Source organism: Micropterus dolomieu, linkage group LG03 (genome assembly GCF_021292245.1).
Source record: "Micropterus dolomieu isolate WLL.071019.BEF.003 ecotype Adirondacks linkage group LG03, ASM2129224v1, whole genome shotgun sequence".
NCBI lineage: Eukaryota > Metazoa > Chordata > Actinopteri > Centrarchiformes > Centrarchidae > Micropterus > Micropterus dolomieu.
This window is the reverse complement of record NC_060152.1, coordinates 22,115,433-22,120,851: the sequence shown is the minus strand read 5'-3', so window position 1 is coordinate 22,120,851 and position 5,419 is coordinate 22,115,433.

Genomic DNA, 5,419 nt, shown 5'->3' with positions numbered 1-5,419 from the left:
GTGGTAGGGAGGGCAGTGCTGGTGTCAAGCAGGCAACATAACCGGGCTCAGCAGCCTCTATGGACATAACATTAGCTAATGGCAGAGGCGAAGAGACCAAAGAGGACCTTGACTAAAGAAGACAGACTCTGAGCTGGCATTCTTTCTGTTGGACTGGTAAGTAACATTGCTATGTCTTGTGTCAACCCGTTCTCATCTCAGGCGTCATATATACACACTTTGACAAAACCGTGGCTATTTTACGCAAAATGTCGATTTGGCATGTGTATTGTAGTGAACAACGGTGTGGATTTGTGCATTTTATATTGAATAAACTTGGAGCTACTCTAAATTCCTTTCTCCTCCCCAAAGAAGAAGGGGAGGGGTCAAAGTTGCTCTCTCTAAGTGCTAGCCCCACCATAAAACTGGCACCTTTTTGATTCCGAAGCTGATAACGCGGGTCCTGACTGTTAAACTGACAAAGGGACACGAACCAGCCAATTAAGTTTAATTAAATCTTTAGTTACTTGATTACGTTTGCCTCTATTTGAGCAGTTAACATGTTGTTGCTATCTGTTGTTGATATTAGTGCTGAAAAGAAAGTTGCGTTTGCAGTGTTTTTATTTTCAGCAAGACACTCCTTCATCTAATGTAATCAATGCTTGTTCATAATACTTTCCTACAAATTCCTTTAGAAATGAGGACAAAGGAATGTTTTACTCATGTAACCTGAGCTCCCCCAAGTGGACGAAATAAGTATTACATGCCCTCTTTGGAAATGCCGTTAAATGTATAAATATCCTGACCAATAATGTGACAATTGTTTCCTGTTACCAAATGCCTAGAACAGTACAACCGTTTGACCATTGAGGTTCGATTGTGGAAAATATTTGATTATAATACGCGCAAATAGATTTCTTTTTAGACATTAAGTTTAGAAAGGCAGTCCCTTGGGAAACCTGAGACGCCCCCTGGGGAACCACGCCCCAGGCAACAAAAGAGCGACACGCGACCTCTCTCCTCTCTTCGCTGTTGGCTCTTCCACTCTGCTCGGCTCTCTGGACGCTTCGGCACGCGCCGGCGTGCCGCACCAGCCAACGCCCTCAGTCGGCCAGCGAAACAGGCCCTTTTGTTTCGCTTGAAGTTACACACGTGAAGTGCCGAGACATCGATCTGCCCTTCAGTTTGTTTTTATTTTCTTTATTTCTTTTGTTTGTTAAAGTTATCAGTCCGTTAAGTTACACTGGACTAATTCAGGAACGACCAAGTTCCATTTTAAGCCTTCTTCGTGAGCCAACTTCACCGAGGTCAGACCAAGCCACGTGGTCTCGCCAGCTACAACGAAGGAAACCTGAAAACAGCCGAATTGCCAGACGGAGGAGGCGTTTTCAATCAGACACGGAGAACCCCGGAGAATCCCTAGCAAAAAGCCAGGATCGGGCAGCTAGCGTGGGACCCGTGCAACAGGCCAAAAGCAGGATGTCGACAAGCAGTAAGACTTAACACACGTCCTGTGATCAGATGTCCATTTTAACTCCTAAATCATAGCATTAGTTTACTTTCATTAGCTCTTCTATGCCGTATGAGTCAAATGCTTCCCACAATCGAACCTCCAGGCTCATTGTTCAGCAAATGTTTATGTTCCCTGTATCCAACCATCTTTTTATCACCTTAGTTAAAGAATAAATTCACTGTAATATAACCAAGAGCTGTGTGTGTTGCCTATTTCTAGTTCCTGCCAAGAGAATTGACCCTTTAGATATGAGACTGACTGACTGATTTAAGATAATTGAGCGATTATTAACTAACTGATCACTAGTAATAATTGTATAATTATTAAAACTACCTAGAGGTCCGGAGACTCTAGGATTATAACAACTCCGGTGGTGCCCTGAAACGAGGAAAATTTTAATTTTATGAATATTAATTCATAATTGGGTATCAATTCTCATAAATTTATGAAATTGCATGACTAAAATTTAGGTCTGCTACAGTATGATACGCTGCAGTTTGCTATTGTGTTGCAATACAAATGCTACCCGCTATGTGCACAGCTGTAGGGTTAGCCGGTCGACATGCATATATTTACTGACTTAGGTTTAGGCACACACTTCTGTGACGGTTAAGTTGCCTCGGGGGACTGTCAACGCCTTAAACACAAACTTCGCTAGTTAGATAGCTAGTTAGTGACCGGAAGTACTACTAGCATTTCTGGTCACCCCAGGCCGTCACATACAGACGTGCCTGGATGCGTGTCATACACATGCAACTAGGAGCATCTCCTGTACATGCAGAATTGACGTTTTGCTTAAAATATGACGGGTATATATGACGCCTGAGAATGAGAACAGGCTGCTTGTGTGGTGTGCACACTTGTTATTGACAATATTAGCAAAGTTTCCGACTTGAAGTAATATAATCATAACAAATGCATGTGTTAAGCGATTTTTGACAGGGGTGAACTACACCAAACTCAGAAACAGTAGGGGCGCCAAACTGCACAAAAAAACACATCTTACATCACAACATGTTTTGTTTTATATTCTCATTATAGGTTATTTTCTATCTATCTATCCTTTTTATAACCTTATATCCTTTTAGCTAACATCAACAAGTACAATATAGTTGTTAAAAGGAGTTAGCCTTTAGCAACACATCATTATCATTAAGGAAAGGAAAGATGCAGTCTTCACCCAATGTAATCAAAGGGTCCAGCATGACAACATATTAAGTAACATGCATAGCAGTAATTTGTTGAGTCAGCTTGTGTGCATAAATCTTGAGTGCTTACAGTAAAAAGTCTTTAACCAGTTTTGCAAAACCACACAATTTCAGGCCAGTACACAACATAAAGTAAATGTACTGGGAATATTTTTCATCAGGTATATTCTCAATAAAATTTGGCTCTACATAATGTTCCAATTAAGATAATAATAATGTGTATTAACATAAATTATTTAGACCTATATCTAATTTAAGAAACCAAGATGTAAAGGTTAGCAAGTCTTGAGTCTTGAACAGCTTTAATCAATAGACAGGTGAGACAAATTTGAAATGTGATGATTTGCCTCTCTGTTTTCCCATGAAACAAGGTTGCATAAAGCTGCTATAAACTGCCTCCCACAGGCAGGAACCTGTAGTGTGAACTGTGATCTAATTCAGTGTCTATGATGGCCTCATCGCCCTCTTGTCCCTGCAGCTGTTCAAATTGGGATTCATGTAGTCAATGTGTTTGTGAGTCAACCATCCCACATGGGAGAACATGGGTGAGAGAGCGAGTGAGGTAGAAGGAGAGAGCAAAGAGAGAGAGAGAGACACAGAGAAAGGCAGTTTGTGTGTGAGTCATACAGCCTGACTGGTCGAGGTGATGATCTACAAGGTACTATTTCTGGAGTTACCATCCATTCTGTCTTATCTCCTCCTCTGGCCCCTTTTATAGAGTGTGTGTGTGTGTGTGTCTTTGTGTGACTTTGTGTGTATGTGGGTGTGTTAATAAGGCCCTGAATAGCATCGGCACCCTTCTGCGCTCCCCCTACCTAAATGACTCTCCTGAATTGATTACTGTAAGAGCTTCTACACAATGAAGGCTTTGTATGTTGGAAAAACATTAACAGTTTAGAGTCTTTTATTAATAAAAACCAAATCCCATAATTACTTTACTAATACTTTACAAATTTATTACTTATACTTTTTTCTGTTTCTCTCCCTGAAGTGAAGGCATACACTTTATCTTTAGGAACAAAAGCAAAAGTTGCTTAAGTATGTACACTATATTGAACTAATCCTATATCTCAGGTACTTAAAAATGTTATAGATGATAAAACATGTTGATTATTGCACAATTCAAAACTGCAAGGCAGTGATTTTACAATGGAAACGAGGTTAAAAAAGCATGAAATAATAGATATAACTAAGACATATTAACTGTAAAAACACTAATTTGGGTTTCAGCCCGTGTACGACCATTTATTTTTGTTCTTAGTATTGTCAAGTAAAATATATTATCAATCATGAAGGTAAACTGACAATGAACAGTATGATGTACAGTGTATACAACTGAAGTGGTGATGGGGAGAGTAAAAGGATGAATACAATATAATATGTGGATATTTCAATTTTTATTGTGTTCTTTGAAAAATAGACATAATGTATATTGACATTGATATATATTTGTTCTTTATTCAATCCAACCTCCAATAAGTACAGTGTACTTTTTTTATTTACTAGGAGAATCCATTGTTACATTAGGAGACACATAAACTGGGAGACCATTTTTGTGATGGTCAGATGAAGAGCAGAAAAGTATCCGTTCTGGATTTCGGGATTGAAATGCAGAACTCAAGGGTAAATATATTGATTAAAAATAAACTCACAATTCACGGCATAGAACTACAAGTCAGCACATTTATTGATCATACACTCTGATCATTCTGGAGGGTTTGTTTATAACAGCCTGTTTATAACAGCTTTTAACCGTGTGGTTTTCCTTCTTGTACAGTAGGTTTGCAGCTTAATAGTGTTTGGGTAAGTTCCTTGAAAATGTCTTAATTACTAATATATTGTTCCTCATAGTTACAGCTAGGTGTTTATGTTGTATCTGAGTCCAAATGTGTTAAAAAGACATAAGATTTTTTTCAAAGTAAAAGTAGAAAGACAGAAAAGTGCATGTTTTGGAATAATATTAAAAGGTCAACTTACATGAACATTATGTAGCCAGCATTAGAATTATTTAAATTTATACAGTAAGTATCTGGTATTGTTGCTGCGTGGAATTGAAGAGGAGAAATTGTTTAGAATGACCTGCAGCATTGATGCACAGTAGGAGGCATGTAGCTTGATGGTGCTTGGCCTGCGACTTGTTCCAACATTGTTCCAACCAAGTACAGTAAAAAAAAAAATTAAAAAAAATATACTGCATTTTTGCTGTATACAGATCAACAATCAAAATAAAAGCAACAACAAACAACATTTTAAATTGTCACAATATTTAAAAAATGTTAATACACTTTTTTTTAAAAGCAGCAAAACATGACCAATATCAGCTTGTTGTAATTGTGAGTTAGTTACAGAGTGTGTGAATGCTAGGTTTATATAGAATAAATAAAATAAAATAAAAACCCTTCATGTAAAGCCTGTTTACACATATTGTATGCATGTGAATATTCAACCAGTCAAAAGAAAAGCTTTGATGATGCAACATTTCACGATTTCTACAGTATTACATGTTGTATACCGTTCAGCTTACTTTAACGTAGCCTATGTAGTTTCAAGTTTTGCTCGTGAGCACAGGAAGGCAGTTATAATATCTAAAGCATCTAAAGGATCCAGACAGGCTGAAAACAATGAGCGCTGTCAAACATGATGTAGCTGAGGTTATCTCATGGGAGAGCTGAATGTGGTCTCTTCACCCCCCTTTATGTAACACATCTCTCACGTTGCG